The 21,070-nt window shown below is 48.4% G+C and overlaps 1 protein-coding gene and 1 long non-coding RNA gene across 2 annotated transcripts in view; both read right to left on the reverse strand.

The window, feature by feature from the left end:
- The window catches only part of ATP5MC2 (ATP synthase membrane subunit c locus 2), a 494,192-nt gene that overhangs the window by 453,712 nt on the left and 19,410 nt on the right, over positions 1 to 21,070 (reverse strand). The gene's annotated exons all lie outside the window — the stretch shown is intronic.
- Positions 16,355 to 21,063, reverse strand: LOC107000879 (uncharacterized). Its single transcript, XR_003720645.2, has 2 exons — positions 20,851 to 21,063; positions 16,355 to 16,531 (listed from the first exon to the last, which is right to left on the reverse strand). It is a non-coding gene; the product is annotated as an uncharacterized LOC107000879 (long non-coding RNA).

Below are 21,070 nucleotides of genomic sequence, written 5' to 3' on the forward strand. Positions count from 1 at the left end.
TTGGGGCTTGGTGGTTGATGCTGTGAGGTCCTTTCTGCCTTATGCAACTTCACGTCCAAATCTTCTAATGGCAAAACACAACATGGTGGCCAAGTCTCAGAGTCCAGGCATCCTCCCATAGCCCATAGCCAAGTATGGGAGAAGGGTGCTTCAGGGTCTCTCACCATTCACTTTAGTCTCTAGCATTAGCCAAAATCCCACTGTCTACCCTGAATTCTTCCTGCTATTGCACAAGTCTTCTTTCATCTTACTGTATTGTCAGGGAAAATATAGCCAAGATTGTCTGCTCCTCAACCTGAAGTAAAATATAGATTCTGCCTAATTTTAGAACCGGTGTTAGCCAGGGGTGGTGGCTCATGCCTATAATCCAAGCACTTTAGGAGGCCAAGGCTGCAGGGGGTTCACCTGAGTCCAGGAGTTCAAGACCAGCTGGAGCAACATGGCAAAACTCCATCTCTACAAGAAATGCAAAAAATTAGCTGGGCATGGTGGCTCACGCCTGTAGTCCCAGCTACTCAGGAGGCTGAGGCAGAGGATCATTTGAACCTGGGAAGTGGAAGTTGCAGTGAGCCAAGATCATGCCACTGCACTCCAACCTGGGTGACAGAGTAAGATCCTGTCTCAAAATAAAAATAAAAAATAAAACTAGTGTTTCCACATCTGAAACTTTCTTTTCAAGTTTATATCACCTCTCCTTCCAAATCAGGTCTCCCCTCCTCCAGGAAGTACTCCTTGATTAAGCCAAAAATGTTTTAATTTTCACCATTTGTCCTATTACTCTGCATCCTCACAGCACTTGTAGTTTGTACTTATTACCTATCCTGTTTAAGTGTGTGTTCATCATCCTCACCATACTGCATAAACAGGCACTATTTTAAGTAGGCTTGATAGATTATCAGAAATTGACAAGAAAAAATACACACCAAGAAGAAAGTAGAAGAGGATTTTTTTCTTTTCTTTTCTTTTTGCTTTATCATAGAATTTCTTGTCTTGGTGCTTACAAGCTGTGTAGCACGATGAGAAGAGAATTTGATTTCTGCAAAACGTTTCAGGAAGCACAAAGTATCTGTAAATACCCAGGAATAATGACCATGTCTTTTATTTGTATTATTTTTCTAATTCCTCCACTCTATAGGGTTTGCCCAAAGTCCTGAATTTAAGCCCTTCAGTGTTGGTTGGCTGACTTAGCTTTGGATTGTGGTCCACTGAGATCGCCGGATCTTTTTAAGCTTTAGAGTTATGCCCTGCCATGTGGATACAGGTGGAGGAAGGACTTCTCAGTGTGACCCATGAGAGGAGTGACTCTCCTGGGCCCCAGGCCCCAGGCTGCATGTGTATGGGAGGGAGGAAGAGAAGCAAGAAAAGGAGGAGAGACAGAAGTATATACTGAGCTGGTAGTTGGGGGAAGGGTTGGCGGGTGGGAAGAAGGGAAGAGAGAGAGCAGTCTGGGCCAAGGCCAGAGGTGTCTCCCTGGGGAGTCCTCAGAGCGGGCAGCCGGACGTCGCTCCATCCTTCCCGCCTGACGGATGGGTCTGCTGCGCAGGCACAAGCTGTCGGGCCAGGCCCTGCCAAGGCAGAACAGTGGCGCTTCTGTGCGCGCTGCTCAGCTCGGCTCCGGAGGATGGGGCCCGCCCGGGAAGCCAGGGAGTGATGGAGAAAGCAGACATCCCAGAACAGGAGCCGCGGGGTCACAGAAGCACGCCTGCCTCCCGAAACAAGGGGCCATAGGATGAGGTGGGAGGGGACCGGGAATCAACGCGGGGGAGCTTCTGGGGGAACTGTTGGTCGAAAAAAGAGAGGTAGAAGGACGGGCGCTGAAGGAGCCTGGGGATGAAGAGATCGGTGATTTGACCGCAAGCCCCCTCACCTTTAAGAACAAAGCTGTCTGCATTCAGTTGCACGAGTTTTGTTTCCTCGTCAGATGCTCAGAGACCTTCCAACCTGTCACGCACCCCTTAGCCTCACCCATGTCCACCGGCATCTTCCGCGCCCTCGCCCGGGACTCGGAGCCCACCACCCTCCGCCTCCGCCTGGCCCGGCCCGCGAGCTCCCTGACGCTCCAGCTCGGAATCTGGGACCGCAGGCTCCTAGATCAGCCGCTGGCCCGGCTCCGACCCTCCCGTCAGCCGCCTCCCCCTCAGCGTTAATTAAAACTTGCGAGATGGAGAGGCTGGCGCGGGCGGCTCCGTTTTATTTGCAGCATCTTTCATGCTGCTGACGATCGTAAAGGGCTTTAATATTGAAATATGGGCCATTTTCCCAGCTCCAGCCCTCGCCGCGCGCTCCCCACACCCCCACACCCAGCCACCCCGCGCTTGATGAAAAAGCCCCTGCAAATCCATTAAGGAGAGATAATTGAAAACTCCAGGGTAATATTTAAGATCGCGTGCCGGCGCGGGGTGGAGGGCCCGACTGCGCCCGCTTTGCCCGTCAGTGCCGGTGCGTGCCAGTCCCTAGTGCTCTAGGCCCACCAAGGCCCCGCCGACGCCCAGCCAAGGCCCGCCGTCTTAGTGGTGCCTCCTCACTCCCTGCACTCAAAGGGCTGGCTCTGCGCTAACCTGGCTCTGCCAAAGACTTGCCTGGAGACCCGAGTTCCAAAAGGAGCCACAGGGCACGCTGTGTGACAGATGGATTAGGGCCAGCCTGCACAGGGGCCGAAACATCTTGTCCCACTCCTTCAGCTTCAGTTTGGTGCACCAGCATCGGGCACTGCTCAAGCTTCTGAGCATGGCATCCCCTCTGCCTGCAAGCTTTTCCCTCCAGCACTTTCTACTTGGGGAATTGCCGTTCCTCCTTCAAAACCAACCCAGTTCCACCCCAAGTAATGGTGCAGTGGGGTATGGAGCGTGGGTGGGAGTATAGACACACCCAAACTGACCCTGGTGTGACCATTGCTGCAGCTGCATAATAAGGACACTATACTGCTCTGTTTTCGTATGTTTTTAATGTTCCACAACAAACATGTTTAGAAAGCAGCTGAAGCATCTTTTATGCCTCCCTCTCCCATAAATACAGACTACCTGTTATCTTGTACATTGATGTTCCTTAGCACATCGTGTTGCCATTATCTGTTTAAAGTCTTTCTGCCTACTCAGCTGTGACATCTTCACGATAAGAATCAGGTCTAATTTCACTCCTTACCCCTTGCTCCAGGCCCAGTGCCAGGCACGTAACATGCGCTCAGCAAACGTCACTGAATAGACTGCTCTCTGGGTACCTAGAGGTCTCTAGGGCTTAAGGTTAGGACACAAGCACAGGGAAGGAGGGTAGGGCAAAGCGTGGAAGAGGGGTGGGGTCTGTGAGGCTGGGTTGGGGGTCATGTCCATCTCTCCCAGTGACTGGCTTCAGGATGTTCCCAGAACGGGAAAAGGGTGGAGGACCCTGTTCTGCACTGTGATTTAGGAATCCTTAGGCCTCTACCTGGGTCTTTTGGGGATGTTTCTCCACTCCACTCCATTTGGCTTACTCTCCCAATCAGGTCAGACACACACACACACCACCACCACCACACACCTTAAACAGGGAAAGAGTGGGAAAGAGGGAAGCAGAAGAGATTATTTGAAGACCTACTTGTGCAAAAGGCATGAGTATTTCAGGCATTTCCATGGATACCCAGCTAACTCCCTACCACAGGGCCTTTCCTACTTACCCCTGTTGCCCCAGTCTTCCCCAACACTGTGTCCAACACCCATACAGGGGTTGTATTCACAGGATGGCACTATCGAGGAAGAGGGGCTGTTCTGACTCAGCCCTGCTAACCACACATCGGCCTTGAAGCCACAGTTGCAATGATGCCCTGTCTATGGCCAAAATGAGATACAAACCATTCCAAAGTTCCATTTCCAAACAAGGACTCCTCGTTAGAACCACAAAACATCAGAGCTGGAGGCAACCAAAAAAGCATTGTGTCCCCTCTTGGTATCTACCGGGCAACTGAGACCTAGAAAGGGTCTGTGATGTGCCCCAGGTCACAAAGCCATTGGTAACTGGCTGGGTGGGGTGGCTCATGCTTGAAATCCCAGCACTTTGGGAGGCCAAGGTGGGTGGATCATTTGAGGTCGGGAGTTCAAGACCAGCCTGGCCAACATGGCAAAACCCTGTCTCTACTAAAAATACAAAAATTAGTGGGCAGTAGTGGAGCGTGCCTGTAATCCCAGCTACTCAGGAGGCTGAGGCAGGGGAATTGCTTGAGCCTGAGAGGCAGAGGTTGCAGCAAGCCAAGATCATGCCACTGCACTCCAGTCTGGGCGACAGAGTGCGACCCTGTCTCAGGAAAACAGAAAACCAAAAAAAGCCATTGGTAACAAAACCAGTGCTAGAATCCCAGCAAATTAGTGGTGGAGCTGGAATTAGAATCCCAATCTCTTGACCCACTTAAATATATACAATTGATATTCAAAGTGCTTTTCACAAATATTATCTCATTTAATTCTCTCTCCCTCTCTCTGTCACCCAGGCTGGAGTGCAGTGACATGATCATGGCTCACTGCAGTCTCAAGCTCCTGGGCTCAAGCAATGCTCCCACATCAGCCTCTTGAGTAGCTGGGACTGCAGGCACATGCCACCATACCTGGCTAATTTTTGTATTTTTGTAGAGACAGGGTTTCACCATGTTGCCCAGGCTGGTCTTGAACTCCTGGGCTCAAGAAATCCTCCTACCTTGGCCTCCCAGAGTGCTGGGATTACATGCATGAGCCACTGCACCTGGCCTCATTTAATTCTCACAAACCTATGAGATAGCGTCACGATTCCCATCTACAGATGAGAAAAATGAGGCTCAGGGAGAGCCATGATTTGTCGAGTGTCATACATGGGTGGAAAACAGATCCAGGATTTGAACCCCAGTTTGACCAGTTCCAATTCCAATGCCCTTTCCACTCACTTATCCAGTATCTCCCCCTACACTACACCTAGCCAAGTCAGGCCAGTTCCCCAGACACTCACCCTTCGTCCCTGGACATCTCCAGCCAGAGGTCTTTTTTCTCCTCAGCCCACCTTCCCCCACCCAAGGCAATGTTCTTTGCCCCAGATTTGGAGGTGGGGGTGTGGTAGTCCCCGCCATGGTTCTGGGTACAGGCTTCCATGAACTGAAGCCACGCACAGCCTGGCCTCCTGTGCACAGCCCTACTCCTGTCCTCAGCCATAAATCCCCAGGTCTCAGCTCATAACCATTAGCAAGCGATTGGGCTCATCAGGACGCCTTTATGAGACTCAGGTCAAATAAATGGATTGCCGGAGGTCAGGAACAAGGGATCTCCTTGCCTTGCCTTGCTTAGAGATGCTGCCACCACCCAGAGGTTGGCAGATTCTGTTTGACTCACAGCTGTAGGTGGAAGTGGGGGCATTGTCACAGTGGGATAAAGATGTACAGTATCCACACCCATAGAAGGAAAAGCGCTTGGAGATGCACATCCTCAGCCCACAGTCATTAGGGCTGGAGGAACACACACACAGAGGCACATATACACACTCAGACCCCCATCTCTGATCAAATCCACTCTTCAGCAACCAACCCCCCAACCCCACCCACCTCACATCCTCTGATGTCCTCACACTCCATTCCCCCTTTGAGGTGTTTCCTGAAACACTGCTTCTCAAACACCACTGTGCATACAAATGACCTGGGACCTGGTTAAAATACAGTTTCTGACTCAGCAGATCTGGAGTGGAACCTGAGCTCTGTTTTCTAACCAGCTCCCAGGTAAGGCCAGGGCTGCTTCTCCAAAGATTTTAAGCAATGGTCCTCCCACATTGGAAGGGTAGGGGTTTTCAGTGTAAAAGAGATGGGAGTGTGCAGTTTGGGAAAGTTCCTTTCCCAACCCCGTACCCCAAATACTGCAGTGCACACCCAAACTGAACTGTTTCTAGAATGCTGTTACTTCACTCTTTACACGGCTCCCTCTCAATCTTCAAACCTCAGCCCAGTGTCACTTCCTCAGAGAAACTTTCTCTGACCACCCAATTTATTTTATTTTATTGAGACGGAGTTTCTCTCTTGTTGCCCAGGCTGGAGTGCAATGGCGCAATCTCGGCTCACGACAACCTCTGCCTCCCGGGTTCAAGCGATTCTCCTGCCTCAGCCTCCCAAGTAGCTGGGATTATAGACATGCGCCACCACGTCTGGCTAATTTTTTATTTTTAGTAGAGACAGGGTTTCTCCATGTTGGTCAGGCTGGTCTTGAACTCCTGACCTCAGGTGATCCACCTGCCCCAGCCTCCCAAAGTGCTGGGATTACAGGCGTGAGCCACCATGCCTAGCTGACTACCCAATTTAAAGGGTCCCTGCTCCACCCTGTCTGTGATTACCCTCTTCACAACAGGTCTCACAATGGCATGTATGTATTTGCTAACTTGCTTACTTATTTTTTTTGTCCGTTTCACTCTCTGAAATGTATGGGCCTTGAGTTCAGAGATTATGCCTGTCCTGTTTATTCATGAATTCTTAGCTACTAGTGCCTAGCACATAGTAGATACTCAGTAAATATTGCTGGAGAGGCCAGTCACAGTGGCTCATGCCTGTAATCCCAGCACTTTGGGAGGCTAAGGCAGTCAGATCATTTGAGGTCAGGAGTTCGAGACCAGCCTGGCCAATGTGGTGAAACATCTCTACTAAAAATACAAAAATTAGCTGAGCTGGGCATGGTGGTGCATGCCTGTAATCCCAGCTACTCTGGAGGCTGAGGCAGGAGAATCACTTGAACCTGGGAGACAGAGGTTGCAGTGAGTCAAGACTGTGCCACTGCACCCCCACCTGGGTGACAAAGGGAGCCTCTGTCTCAAGAAAAAAAAAAAAAAAGATTATCTTAAAGAGTATCTGAATCAGGGACAGAGGCAGTAAGTAATCTGAGAAAGTATCTTGAAGGAAGGAAAATGGGAGGAAAAGAACATTGTGTGAAGGATTTAAGAGAAGTGACTCAAGGAAAGTGGGGAGGCAAGGGTATCCAGATAAGATTGGCCCCACTTGTCCAGGGTTGATAAGACAGGGGTGAGGAAGGGTCCTGGAGGGAGAGATCCTGGGAGTAGCAGCAGATGCTGTGGGGTCTTGGAAACCATGGCAGGCACTAAGAAGACACATGGGCTTCCCTCCACCTTACGGACAAGGACCTTCATTTATTCATTCTTTCCTACACTTGACAAATTCTTACTGAGATCTTATTAGGCGCCAGGCACTGTGGTGGGTGCTGAGTGTTCAGGAATGAGACACTTGCCCAATGGATCTGACTCTTGCCCTCCTAGAGATTACGGTCCAGTGGGAGAGACTGACAGTAAACATATTAATATGTCACAGTTGGGCCAAGTCTACAAAGGATAGTGTATAACAGGCGTGATGGGTGGTTCCCTAGGGAGAAGTTTCCTTAGGGAGTGGCAGTCACCCAGAGTGCTGATGGGTGGAGGTCAGCCTTGCCAGCCCCCTGCCAAGCTTTCATCCTGGACATTCCTGCATTTCTCTGCACTGTCCCTTTAAGAGGAGCATCTCTTTCCTGAGCAAAGGCGGATCGGGCACACAGCCTGAGCCTGCCAAGGTTGTGGGCTATAAATCAATGCTGGCACTCCCTTGGCAGTGGGCTCTCCTCTGAGCTGCCCAGATGGCGGGCAAGCCTGGGGCTCCAGGGACAGCCAGGCACTCAGGAGGGGGGAGGCAGGGAAGGTAGGGACACAGCTGGGCCCCAGGCCCCTGATGGCAGCTGCCCACCTCTGTCTAAGGGCCCTAGGCCAGGGAAAATGCCAAAGTCCTTCTATTCTAGTCCCAGGGACCTTCTGACTCCCAAGTCAGTCTGGCCTGAGCTGTTGGGATTATTGTCCCCACCCCAGCCAGGGACCAGGGCCTCATAGGCATCCTCTGAAACCAAGGGTCTTGGATGACCTCTTGGGATCACAGTCTGCTCTAACACCCAACCTGAAAGTTCTGCCTGTGGTTTGACCTTCTTTCCTCTTGCTGTAGCCAAGGTGTCTTCTTTAACCCTGCATGAAAGATGAAAGACAATAGCTCCCCATTTAGTGGGGGCTTTGGGGATGTGGTGATATCTCCCTTCGCCTTCACTTTAAGCCTCCCAGAAAAGCAGGATAAAAAGATTCTTCAAGGTCAGCTGGAGAGATGGAACTCTGCCCTCTTGGGGGGTGCCATCCCTCTGCCACCCTCACAGGTGCTGTGACAGAGGGAACATATGTTGCTCCTACCCCAGAGGACAGAGACAACATCTTAGCAGCCACAGCCCCACAGAGCTGGGCTCAGCAGGCCTTAGCAGAACTGGAAAGGCAGCCTCTCTCCTGGGCCTGGGCCTGGGCCTGGGCCTGGGCCTGGCCTGCGCCTGGGTTGTGGGTGGAGGGGTGGAAGCAAAGCCTGTAGACCCCTCCCCAGAAAGCAATCGACGGGCTTGACTGCTCTCCCCACCCTCACTCCCAAACAGTAGAACAGTGGAAAATTCATGGGTTCCAGAACAAAAGAGATTTCCTGGGATGTGCTTGTCCCCAGATTTTCTGTGAGAAGTCAAAGCTTACAAGTCCTTAGAGATTCTTATCTCACACACTCATCATACAGATGAGGAAACTGAGATGCAGAGAAGTTCACTCAGGTCTTTTTCAGGTTGTTTTTACTACACCACGTTTGCCACCTGAACAGAAACCCCCAGAGCTACCACTAAGCAGGACGTATTAGACTCTAAATGTAGTAGCATAGACGGAGGTTAGATAACAAGTAGAACTTTCTCAGAATAGTAGGTCACAGAAGAAGATGAGAAGCAAAGTAAAGAAAGTGCATTCTCTAAAACAGTGGGGTGGGAGTGGGGAGGGATGGAGCCAAAGAATCACGTTAGAATTTTGCAAAAAGATAGAAATAGAGAGAACACAGTAGAAGGCGGTGGCATAGAGCCCAGAGCAAGGGCAACTGGGGTGTGGAGCTTCTGGGGTTCTTCATTCAGGACCCCTACATTTCATCTGTCCCAGGCTTCTGGGTATCACCAGCAGTTTAAATTCAGGCCTTATCTGGGCTGATTCTCTTGGCTTTCTCCTTGTTCTCCCGGGATGGCTTATCTGGCTGCCAGAGTCATTTGCCATCTCTAATTTGTGTTTAAATTAAAGTTCCCACAAACAGAAGTTTAATGTGCTGTTACCAAGAACTCCCGGGCCCCCTGCAGCTCTGGGAAGTTGAGGGGGCTGGGGAGAAGAGGCCGGTCTGCACGCATCCCATTGAAGCTGATCCCACTGGCATTGGACCTGGAGTGGATAGCCCAACTAAGTGTCTCCATCCTTCCTGCTCCGTCCAGAATGGTGATGACAGGGGGCAGGGCAGGGCAAAGCATGCTCACAAAGGGCCTGGGACCAACATGCCTGTTCAGGGGCTCCTGGGTGGCTGTTCACCCTTTTTCAGGATGGTGAGGAGAAGGCAGGGCAGGTGGGCAATGAGAAGAGGGCAGGGGGTGGAAAATAAGGAGAGAGCAGGAGACTCCATTCTTTAACACTTGTGTATGGCACTCACTGTGTGCCAGCACTGTTCCTGGGCACCTCATAACTACAAATTCAACCTTCTCCATAACCTATAAGGCAGGTGCTATTATCATTAGCCCCATTTTTATAGATGAAGAAACAGAGGCACGCCCAGTATCACACAACTACTAAAGAGGCAGATCCAAGGAGTCAAGCCAGTGCTGTCTAACTCCAGATTCCCAGTGCTATGCTGACACTTAAGCCAAGATTTATCTGTCACCCTCCCAATCCCTTGATCACAAGGTTTCTCTTTGCCAGAGAAACTGAGACAGAGTGAAGCTCCCATCCTGCTCCCCAGATCTTTACCTCTCTGGGCCACAGTCTTCTCAGCTGTAAAATGGGGATAAGATACTAGGAGGGGTTGAGGGTCCGGGAAGGTTTAATGAGACAGCTTGTCAGTGACCAGCACAGGGTAGGTCTCCAGCAGTGGCTGCTTCCTTCCCTGTGGTCTAACCATGAGCCTTCCTGCTGTGCCTTCCTGCACAGGCTCTTAATTCTGCTTTCAAAGGAGCTAGCGGCAGTGATCCTCGCCCCTTAATGAAAACCCTCAGGAGAGCGTTGTCCCTCATTCATTTGTCCAAATTCTCTCTCTTGCTCTGGGAAACCCTGACAAAGAGGGATAATAAAGCTGAACTGGAGCCCTGACCTGCTCTGTCCCCACCTCCTCTGCACCCAGGTAAGCCAGTCAGGGCGGCAACAGAAAATAAATGACACATTCGAAAGGGTTTCACTGAAGGGTTTAGTGATGTGACAATTTCTAAAGGCATAGACTGGATGAAGAAAACTAACAAGGTCTAGTGTGGCACCAGGACAGAAATAGCTCTACCAAAGCCCGATGCCAACTGGGGTCACGGGACACAGGAGAGAGGCCACTCAGCAAAGCTGTGACCATGGAGGAACCACAACCACCACCAGAGCTTCAGACAGGCAAAAAGGGAGGCTGGCAGGGAATGGGGGAAACAAATACCCCAACTCGTCTCTCCCTCTTCCCAGCCAGGACCTCTACTGGTGGAGAGATCAGGGGGCCCAGGTGACACAGTCTGCAGAGGTCAGCCTCCCCGGGCAGAGCAGCACAGAGAACACAGTGGGGCAAACGGAAAACCATCCCCATCCCATCCCACCCACGAGTCCCTGCTCTGATACCAAAGCCTTCTCTCTGCTGCTTTATTGCCACTTCTATCACCGCCTGCAGCCAAACAGTGACTGACAGGGAAGGAGAGTCAAGACTCCTTCTTCAACACAGATACTCCAGCTCACAAGGAAGGTGGGATCCAGGCAGAGGGCAGCTTGAGGGAAGAGGGTTGTGTCTGAAGAGCAGCTGGGCAGGGGCTGCTCACTCCCAGCGTGGAGAGACAAAGAGAAGGACCGCACTGGGGTGAGGATGTCAAACGGCGATAGCAAATGACTCTCTTGCCTCAGCATATGATACAAATCACTGTGGATCTTCCTTCCTCCTCCCCTCTCTAGATCGGGAGCCCCTGTGGGGCAGGGATTTTGTCTTGTTCATCCTCGACATCTAGCATAGTGCCTCTTAGGGGCATAATCAGAATTTATTGAATAAATAAGCAAATAGATATGTAAACGAATGAACAAACCCATTTGCAGCTCATACGCACAGCCCTGGGCCCTGGTCAGGGAGCATCGTTGAATGAATGACGTGCAGCACTCCTACAGAAGTTTTATTTCAATCAGTTCAATCATCTACCACCTCAGGTTTCCCTTCAGCCCCTCAGTCATGGGCCACACACCCCACGTTTGTCTCCAGGCTGGCCAGAGGCTGTGCTTTGATGGCACCCACTCAAATGTGCAGTGACCTCATCTGGCTCCTCCTGATGGAGGAATAAGGGGAGTAGCAAGTGACTTCCTTTCTCACAGCAGCCTTCCTGTGAGCTCTTTCTTGGGAGAAATCTTGATCCATGGCAAACCGTCTGTGGTATTGCCGGCTGTAGCCCTTGGCAGGAGATGGGAGGAGAGAATGACAGTGCCAAGGAGGCAGCTGAAGGATCGTCACCCTGGGAGCCACAGCTCTGGCTTGCTTTTTCCAATGGGCCATAAAGACTGAGGGAGGCAGGCAGAAGGGGGGCACCAGACTAACAAACTAGAGTTTCAAGTGTAGTTCCCATGCGAAGTCCACCTGGTGAAGCGGTTAGACACAGACGCTGGGGCTGGGTTCAAGATCCCTGTTCTACCACCTGCTGGCTGTACAACCTTGGGCCAGATACTTGATTATCATGCCTCAGTTTCCTCATCTTAAAAAAAATGTGAATAACAGTAATGCCTGCTTCGTATGGTGGTAAAAAAGAGTAGATGAGTTAATAGTTATAAGATACAGCCAGGCCTGGTGGCATGGGTCCATAGTCCTAGCTACTCAGAAGGCTGAGGTGGAACGATTGCTTGAACCCAAAAGTTCAAGACCAGCCTGGGTAACATAGCAAGACTGTCCCCCCCTTTTTTTTGAAACAGAGTTTCACTCTTGTTGCCCAGGCTGGAGTGCAATGGCATGATCTCAGCTCACTGCAACCTCCGCCTCCTGGGTTCAAGTGATTCTCTTGCCTCAGCCTCCGGATTCCAGGGATACACCACCACACCTGGCTAATTTTTGTATTTTGTATTTTTAGTAGAGACGGGGTTTCACCATGTTGGTCAGGCTGGTCTTGAACTCCTGACCTCAGGTGATCTGTCCGCCTCGGCCTCCCAAAGTGCTGGGATTACAGGTGTGAGCCACCACACCTGGCTGCAAGACCCCCATCTCTCTAAAAATGAAAGTTTTGAACTATTTAGGAGAGTACGTGATCCACGGTAAGCTCTACATAAATTTTGTTACATAAAATTAAGGTTCTAGTCCCAAAAACGTTTTTTCTGTAATAACCTCAGCCTTGGATACCTCTCATATTTGCTGTAAGAAGTGAACAAATGCGTGTGAAAATTGTCATGTGTTTATAATTTTTATTATTTGTCATCAAGATCATGTAAGAGACCTGATTTAGCAGAGGGTGAAGGGATGCCAAAGGGGCTGTCAGTCATCAACTTTGATTATCTGCCTTATTAAGGTCCCCTTCTTGTCAACATCATCAGCTCTTCGGCTTGTTCAAGTCTTTTGTTGACAATATCCAGGCCTCTCATGGTCTCTCCCACACACAACGGGCCGCACAGCAAGGGCTGGAAGGAAAAAGCCTTTGAAAACAAAACGGGCCCTTCCCTTCCTTAGCCTTGAAGCAGGAATAAGCACTAGACAGCAGGCTGTGAGGGAGGACCCTGGCACCTCCACTGTGGCTGCTTTGCCTTTGGGCAGGAGGGGAAACTGATGAGCTTCCCCTGTGGTAGGGCCGCAGGAAGAGATGTTGGCATTTGTTATGAAGTGCTAGGAATAAAAACACATACATGGCCAGGCACGGTGGCTCACTCCTGTGGTCCCAGTACTTTGGGAGGCCAGGGCGGGTGGGTCACAAGGTCAAGAGTTTGGGACCAGCCTGGCCAACATGGTGAAACCCCATCTCTACTAAAAATACAAAAATTACCCGGGCATGCTGGCAGGCGCCTGTAATTCCAGCTACTCAGGAGGCTGAGGCAGGAGAATCACGTGAACCTGGGAGGCAAAGGTTGCAGTGAGCTGAGATCTTGCCATTGCACTCCAGCCTGGGCAACAAGAACAAAACTCCGTCCCAAAAACAAACAAACAAACAAACAAAACACACACACACACAGACTTATCCCAGTGTCCAGAGCAAATGTTCTGCCACTTACTGCTATGGATGTGATTTCAGATAGCTACTCAACCCTGAGTCTCGGTTTTTCTCACCTTCAAAATGGAAATATTGATGCCTAATTCAAAGGGTGAATGAAAATCAATGAGCTATAAAAACCCCTTGGTGTATGTCTGGTCCAATAAATGGTAGCTCTTATTAGCTAACATTTTGTAATATCTGCCCACTATCTCCTCCAAGGGATGGAGAAGTAATGCTGACTTCCAGACTAGGAAAGGTAGTGGTAGCAGAAAGTGATTTACAACTTTGACTTTTTTCACATTTTCTTTCCAGAGCACATAGTAAGTACTTGTTGGTTCATTCATTCATTCATTGAACAGTGTTTACAAGCTTGAACAACTTGCCATCATTTTGTTCACTTGTATTCATCTTACTCTCACCACTAGAACTGCACAGTCCGTGAGGGCAGAGGCAATGTCTGTTGCTAGGTGAGTGACTGGATTGAGCTCAAAGCATGTCTGCAGACTGAAATGGGTCAGGCAAGGAGATGGAAACTGGAGGCCTGGATTCTGGGCTCAGTCATACCTTCAAGAACATAACTTTCCCTTGACCCTGGAGTCTTCACAGACCTTCCTTCCACTGTGAGGCACCAGAGAATCACTTGAGACCAGACTCAGGGAACTCTTCCCTGATGGAAAGACATTCATACATGCACTCCATGTCTCTGAAGCCCCAAGAGAGGGGTCTGAATCCCCTAGTCTGAAGAGTCAGCAAGTGTCCAACATAGTAATCATAATAAAAAGTGAGAATTGATAAAGAAGGGAGCAGCCCCACCTCAGTAACGATAGACGAAGGAAAATTCCAGCTAGTACATGTACTTAATATTAAAGAAGACATGTGCCAAGACCCTGCTTTCATGGATATTAGGTGTTCCCAAATATAAGAAACACCCATTCTTGCCCCCAGGCCTCACTGGATACTATCCAAGATGTCTAGAGAATAAGAGGAAAGGGAGAATCATAATATCCAAAAGGTGGAAACAACCCAAATGTTCATCAGTAGGTGAATGGATAAACAAAACGTGGTATATCCACATAAAGGAGTATTACTCAGCCATGAAAAGGAATGAAGTACTGATAAATGCTACAACGTGGATGAACCTTGAAAACACTATGCTCAATCAAAGATGCTAGTCACAGAAGGCCTCTTATTATATGATGCCATTTATGTGGAAGTCCAGAATAGGGAAATCTACAGAGACAGAAAGTACATTAGTGTTGTTAAGGGCAAGAAGGAATATGGGTGGATAGGGAGGTGATTGCTAAAGGTTACAAGATTTCTTTCTGAGGTGATGAAAATGTTCTAAAATTAACTATGGTGATGGTTTGACATACCTGTGAATATACTAAAACCATTGAATTGTGCATTTCAAGTGGTGAATTGTATGATACATGAATTATACCTCAAGAAGGTTGTTTTTTAAAAAGACACCGTAAGGGGTAGGGGAAGGTTGAGATGAAGCAGAAAAACTGTGATCAGAAACAAAGCTCACGGGCTGTCTGTCCTGGCTGCCCTCAAGTCAAAGCCTACATTTCATACAGGCAATGTTAGGGTGACCCCCAAGCCACGGCTCGGAAAGATAAATTGACCCCCAGAAGGTATAGGGCTGGGTCCCTTCTCCCCTGACAGATCCCTTTCTGTGTTTTTTCTGGCACAAGAAACTCTGTCTTCTTATATAAATAGGAGAAATTTATGGCAGTTTTTCCTCTTCTTCTCCCTGGTGGGCTACTAGGAAAGGTCTAGGGGAGGAGGGAGCCTGAAATTCCAAAAATAAAAATGTGAGAAGACTGGAGGGGGTCGAGGAGCCTCTTTGCCTGCCTTGGCTCTGGCCCCAGCTCTCCTTTCCCTTTGCATATTTGACCATCTGGGTGATGAGGAGGGTAGAGAACTGATGCAGCCCATTCTCTCTTCAAGCCCAAAAGAGATGGGTCCCAAGGCAGATATCCGACAGGAGGGGCACAAGGGAAATCAAGGAAATGGGCTTGGCTGTCCCATGGAATTATTGGAGGAGACACAGACCACTGCCCTCCTTCCCAGATTTGGTTATTTTTGTACCTCCCTGTTTGTTGAGGCAGCCTGATACTGTGGGAAGAGAACTCGTCCTGGATTTAGAAAGATCGACAGAGAAACCAAGTGTGTGACCTTAAGCAAGTCATATCTTCTCTCTGGGCCTCACCTGTAAAAAGAGGGAGGGGACTGAATTTAATCAGGGGATTTCAAATTGATTTTGACTCTGGGGTCCTTCCTTCAAATAAAACCGTACATAGTGACCCAACATAAACACGAGTAGCCTGCTGAGCTTCTTGAAGCTTCTTGAAGAAGCTTCTTGAGCTTCTTAGGAATGGGAGTCTAGGGACCCTGTGGTGATTGGCGAGAGGCTTGTCCAAGCACAAGATGATCTCCATGGCTTTTCCAGCCCTGTCCTCAGGAGGGATTTGCCCCCACGGTGAAGAGGCTCAGCTCTGCACACCCAGTGCGCTTTAAATCCAGCTCCAGCCCCTCCTGCATGTCCCTCAGCACATAACTTACCTTCCTTAAACCCCAGTTTCCTCGTGTGTAAATTGGAATAATAGTAACACATATCTCAGAGGATTGTCACGTAGATTACATTAAATAATGTGCATAGAGTCCTTCGCATGCTATCTGGCTCAATCAACATTATTACAGTTATTCTGTGATCTGATGTAATCCTTTTCTTCTTCTTTTTTTTTTTTTTTTTTTTTTTTGAGACAGAATCTCATTTTGTAGCCCAGACTGGTGTACAGTGGCATGATCTTGGCTCACTGCAACCTCCGCCTCCTGGGTTCAAGAAATTCTCCTGTCTCGGCCTCCCCAGTAGCTGGGATTACAGGAGTGTGCTACTGTGTCCAGCTAATTTTTGTATTTTTTAGTAGAGATGGGGTTTTACCATGTTAGCCAGACTGGTCTCGAACTCCTGGCTTCAAGTGATCCGCCTGCCTCAGCCCCCCAACAGTGCTGGGATTACAGGCACGAGCCATTACACGTGACCTGATATAATCTTTTTAATTTGAAATATCTGGTGTGAGAAGGTGAATCAGAAAGGATGACAGCAAAACTGCTATAACATAAAGGCCCCAAACACAGTAGCATATAGAAAACAGAAGTTTATTTCTCACTTAGTCTGGGAGGAAGCAGTTCCAGACAGCAGGCAGCTGGACAGTTCCACCTGGTCAGTCAGGGATGTGTGTTCCTTTCACACCTTTGCTGTGTCTTCTCTTAGGGATGTCTTTTCAGTTGCCTGGTCACACCTGTCTCAGGCACATCTGCCCAGCTCGTGAAAGAGAGAATACAAAGGAGAATTTACCCAATGTCGTCAGGCTTTGAGGACATGCTCGCCTCACATTCCCCTATGCCTACACCTGGCAACAAGAGCAGCTGGGAAATGTGGTGTCCAGCTGGGCGTCTCTCTACCCTCGTGCAGCAAGGAAAGAAGAGATTTTAGTGGACATGGGCAGTCTTAATCCAGGGCTCAAACCCACATCTGAGCTATCCTCTTCCTCTTTTCTTCCCAAAGGAAGGGAAATAAAGTCTACAGCGCAGAAAACAATGTGACCACCCATCCCCTATCCAGTCAGGTCCCTGCCATTCATACCAAGATCAGCAGTCTCGGGAAAGTGGCTTGGAAGCCCCCCTCCAGAAAGACCACCCTTCTGTCCATCTTCTTCACATGGGTGGATGTGAGAAAAGTTTCTGTCCCCACTGCCTGCCTGCCACTCCCTCTCTCAGTTTCAGCTCATGCTCTAACCCTTTGTTCCCAGTCACCAAGAGTGACTACAAATGCCGGGAAACAGGAGGACCTGAACCAGTCATGGAAGTTGAGACTGGGACACAGAAGCCATGCTCAGGGCAGCCTAGGCATGGGTTCTGGTGCCAGGAAACCCAGCTACTGCTATGTAACCTAAAGCAGGGATTAAGCTCTCAGAACTTCAATGAACTCTTTTGGAAATAGGGATAAGAAACTCACTTGTCAGGGCTGTTGTGAGCATCAAATGTGATCACGTATGTACCTAGTACATAGTATGCCCTCAATAAATGGTACCAGCAAGGCAAACCCAAGGCAAATCGAATTCATGTCCATTACTCTGACCCAACCTTTGCATAAACCCTTTTTTTTCTCCTTCCTTGCCAATGCATGGCTCCTTCCCTCTTCTTTATTTCCTATCCTCACTCCCCTACCATCTGAACCCTGGTCTGGAATCTCTCTTCTCAGGAAGTCTTCCATGACTGAAAAATTCCTGCTCGGCCACTTCCCATTCCAACACTCTGTCTTCGCCCATCTTCCATCTACCCCATGGTCCTGGCCCAAGTTTACACGTGTCCCATCCCTCCCTTCAAAAAGCATGCAGCAATGGAAGGGCTTTAAGTTTGTCATCAGGCAGATCAGAGTTCAGATGCCAACTCTGCCAAGTTCTAGCTTTAGGACTTTGTCAGATCACTTCCTCTCTTCAAATCTCTGTCTTCCCAAATCTCTGGTGAGGTCAAGTGTGTGTGAGCTGGTACATAGAGGATATTTAGTCTCCTTTGCTCTACCCAACCTCCCCCAACTCACATTCCCAGGACTAACTCTCTACCAATGGGAGTTATTACACCAAGAAAGTAATTCTACCATTACCAGCCCCACCCCAACCCCACCCAGGGAAAAAGAAGTGACTTCGAGTCTATGGGTCTTGGAGGGACCACCAACCCAAGAGCTAGAGCAGAGGAAGAATTTGGATATCCCAGCTTCCAGGGTTACAGGATCTCTCCCCAAGCCCTCATATGCAGCCCCAGTTGTAGGACTAGCTTCAGGAATAGGAGTGAAAGAGTTGAACTGATTCCAATCTTAGCCTGTAAGTAGTAACTCACCTGTGCATCTATTTCTGACCTTTCTAGATCAGAAGAGCAAAAATACCAATGACAACTAATGCTTACATAATGTTTCCTATGGGAAGGCATTGTTCCAGGCTCTTCGTACATACAACTCATTTAATCCTGACAGCAGCCTTTGAGCTAGGTACTATTTACCCCATTTTACAGACAAGGAAACTAAAGCACAAGGGGTTAAGTAACTTGCCTAGGTCATACAACTCACATAAGGCATGACCGAGATTCAAAACCAGGCCATCTAGCTCCAGAATCCATCCTGTTAACCACTCTGCCATAAAAAGAGCTAACATTTACTGGCAGTTTCTATGTGCCAAGCACTGTGGAAAACACACGACATGTATTTCTTCTAATTCAGAATAACCCCCTGAGATAAGTTCTATTATTATTATCCCTGTTTTACAGGTCAAGAAACTAAGGCAGAGAGAAAAGTTAAGCAATTTGCCCCGAGTCACACAGCTAGATATTAATAGTTTCAGAACTCCTAGCTGTTTTGCCTCAAATCCCACCTCCCCACCCCTGCCCAAAGCCCCTCCCCTTCTAGGTGGGTTGTTTAGTTCCTAGCACCAGTTCTTCACAAATCTACTTTACCCCACAGCCTACAACCCTTGTTCTCCAAAACTCCTGTTGACCTCCGTTCCTTTCCCTTCCCACTTTCTCCCTAGTCCCTCCGCTCCCCACAAAGTCCCCCAAACCATTCTGTCCCTCTCCCTCTGCTCCCCTCCCACCCTCCCCCACGACTCCTGCTGAAACAGATGAATTTCACCAGAAAAGACCATCAGACTTTCCCCAATCAGGCCCCCACTGAGCCTGATCGCACACCCCTAGGGAAGGCACCACAGTTGCTAAGCTGGAGAGCCAGAAATAAAATCCTCATTCTACTTCCCTGCCCCCTCTTCCCATCACTCATCTGGGAATCCAGGGCGAAGAAGGAAGCTAAAGTGCAGAGCATTCATTTAATATTAACAAATTGAAATGAATTCTTTTAATGCCAATTAACTTGGAGCGGCCCCTTATTAATAGTAATTTAGATTCATACTTGGGAGAAGCAGGGACGGGGGCTGGGCCAAATGTGCCCAGAATGTCAATGTGACTGGGGAACTGAGAGGGGAGGGGCGGCAGTTTTACTTCTGCCCAGTTGAGTTCTGTTTCCCTGAGAGAAATGGACAGTCACTGGAGGTTGATCTTTGGGAAACACAAATTACTCTTGTAATTTTATTTTTGTTACTTCAAGAAATCTGAATAGTTTGAAACCATGTCACACCATTTTAATAGTTTATTAAACTATTTTCACAGTAATGCTAAAAAGAAGAATTTCCTCAGAGTTGGGATTTACTCCAAACTCTCTCCTAAGCCAAACCTTACTAACCAAAGGGACAAGTCCCCAAGTCAGCTCTCTACCCTTCTTTGTGCAGAGCTAGAGCCAGAGATCAATACTGGCTTCCCCAATCCCTGCCCCTTCTACCTTAACCAAAACTAACAGGAAGAATCAACACTGTGTGGTCTCTCTGAGAAGTCTCCCCCAGGAGGTAAAAGACCCAAAGGGCTGACCCCTAAGCTAACAGCTTACATTTAAGGAAGAAAAACAATCTGCTTGCATTTTTCTTAGAATTTAGGGAAAAAATGAGAAGTTAAAAATTCGATTTCATGTATCAGAGAGTTCTCCAGAACACAGCCGAGTGGAAAGAACTTAGTCCCAAATGAAAAAGTTGAACAGAAATTCTGCTCTCACTGGTTTTGCCGGCTTGGAGGTCAGACTGGAGGTGTCCTGAACTAGAACCAGAGCATAGGCTCTGACCCAAGAAGGACACTGTCTACTTCCCAGGCATCCCTCCTTGGCTGGGAGGAGAGCGGGGGATGAGGCCGTTGGAAGCTGAGAATTGTGGAAGCTGGGGATGGAAGTTCTGAGATGGAGGAGGCAGGCGTGTGAAGGAGATCAGGGAAAGGCAAGTAAATCTACTAACCATTGAAGTTTATAACATAAAAACCTTAAAAATGGTTTAACATGCAAAATACTAATTTTTAAAAAGAGGTCAGGTTTTAAAGAAGGGAAAATACCTCGATTTAAACACAATAAAAAGGAGGAAAATACACAAAACATTTCAAGCAAATTGTTCTTCAGAAGAGGAGAGGTTGGAATTAATCAAAAGACTTTTTTACACACACACACACCCCCAGAGTTTCCCAAACAATAAATTCATTTACAAAACAAAAAGAGGAATCAACACAAAACCTCATCCACACATAGAGAAAAATAAATTGTGGTGATTCTGTAACAGCTGAAAAACTAGTGAGGGAGGAGAAAAATGAATAAACTCTAAATCTATTAGATGATATTTATAAATAGCAAAATTGGAGGATGGAATGGAGAAATGAGTTGAACTTATCATTAAAGAAATAACACATGTGAAAACATAAGGTATAACTCATCCGCAGAGAAAAGTAAACTCTCCATAAAGTAGCAAGTATACAAATTTATTGAAAAAGAGGAAAGTACTACTCACCCCCCCGATAAAAGTGTATTAATTTGAATTAAAATTTTCTCCAAATCCGAGATAAGTTACACAAAAGAATACAAAAATATTTTTCTTTCAACTAAGAGGAAAAATAAAATCCGATTTAAGTTGACTAATGGGACAGGAAGGGAGGCTGTGGTTTGCAGGTGCCAGTAAACGGGATGCGGGTAGTGAAGAGTTTGAGGGGTAGAGGACAAGCTTACCTTGTTTTGGAGCCGCAGCGGCCAACAGGAGTGGGCAAAGAACCCTGCCAGTGCCTGCGTGATAGGGGAAATAAGGAATGGGGAATTCGGGTGCCCCTAGAAGAATGAGGAGGATGGAAAGACTGGGGGTGCCCATCTCCCCTCCTCTGCCCGCCTCCCTCCCTCCGGTACTCAGGCCTAGAGAGCTACTGAAAGTTACAAATTGCTTCCATTATTAGCT

The sequence above is a fragment of the Macaca mulatta genome, chromosome 11 (assembly GCF_049350105.2).
Source record: "Macaca mulatta isolate MMU2019108-1 chromosome 11, T2T-MMU8v2.0, whole genome shotgun sequence".
Classification (NCBI taxonomy): Eukaryota; Metazoa; Chordata; class Mammalia; order Primates; family Cercopithecidae; genus Macaca; species Macaca mulatta.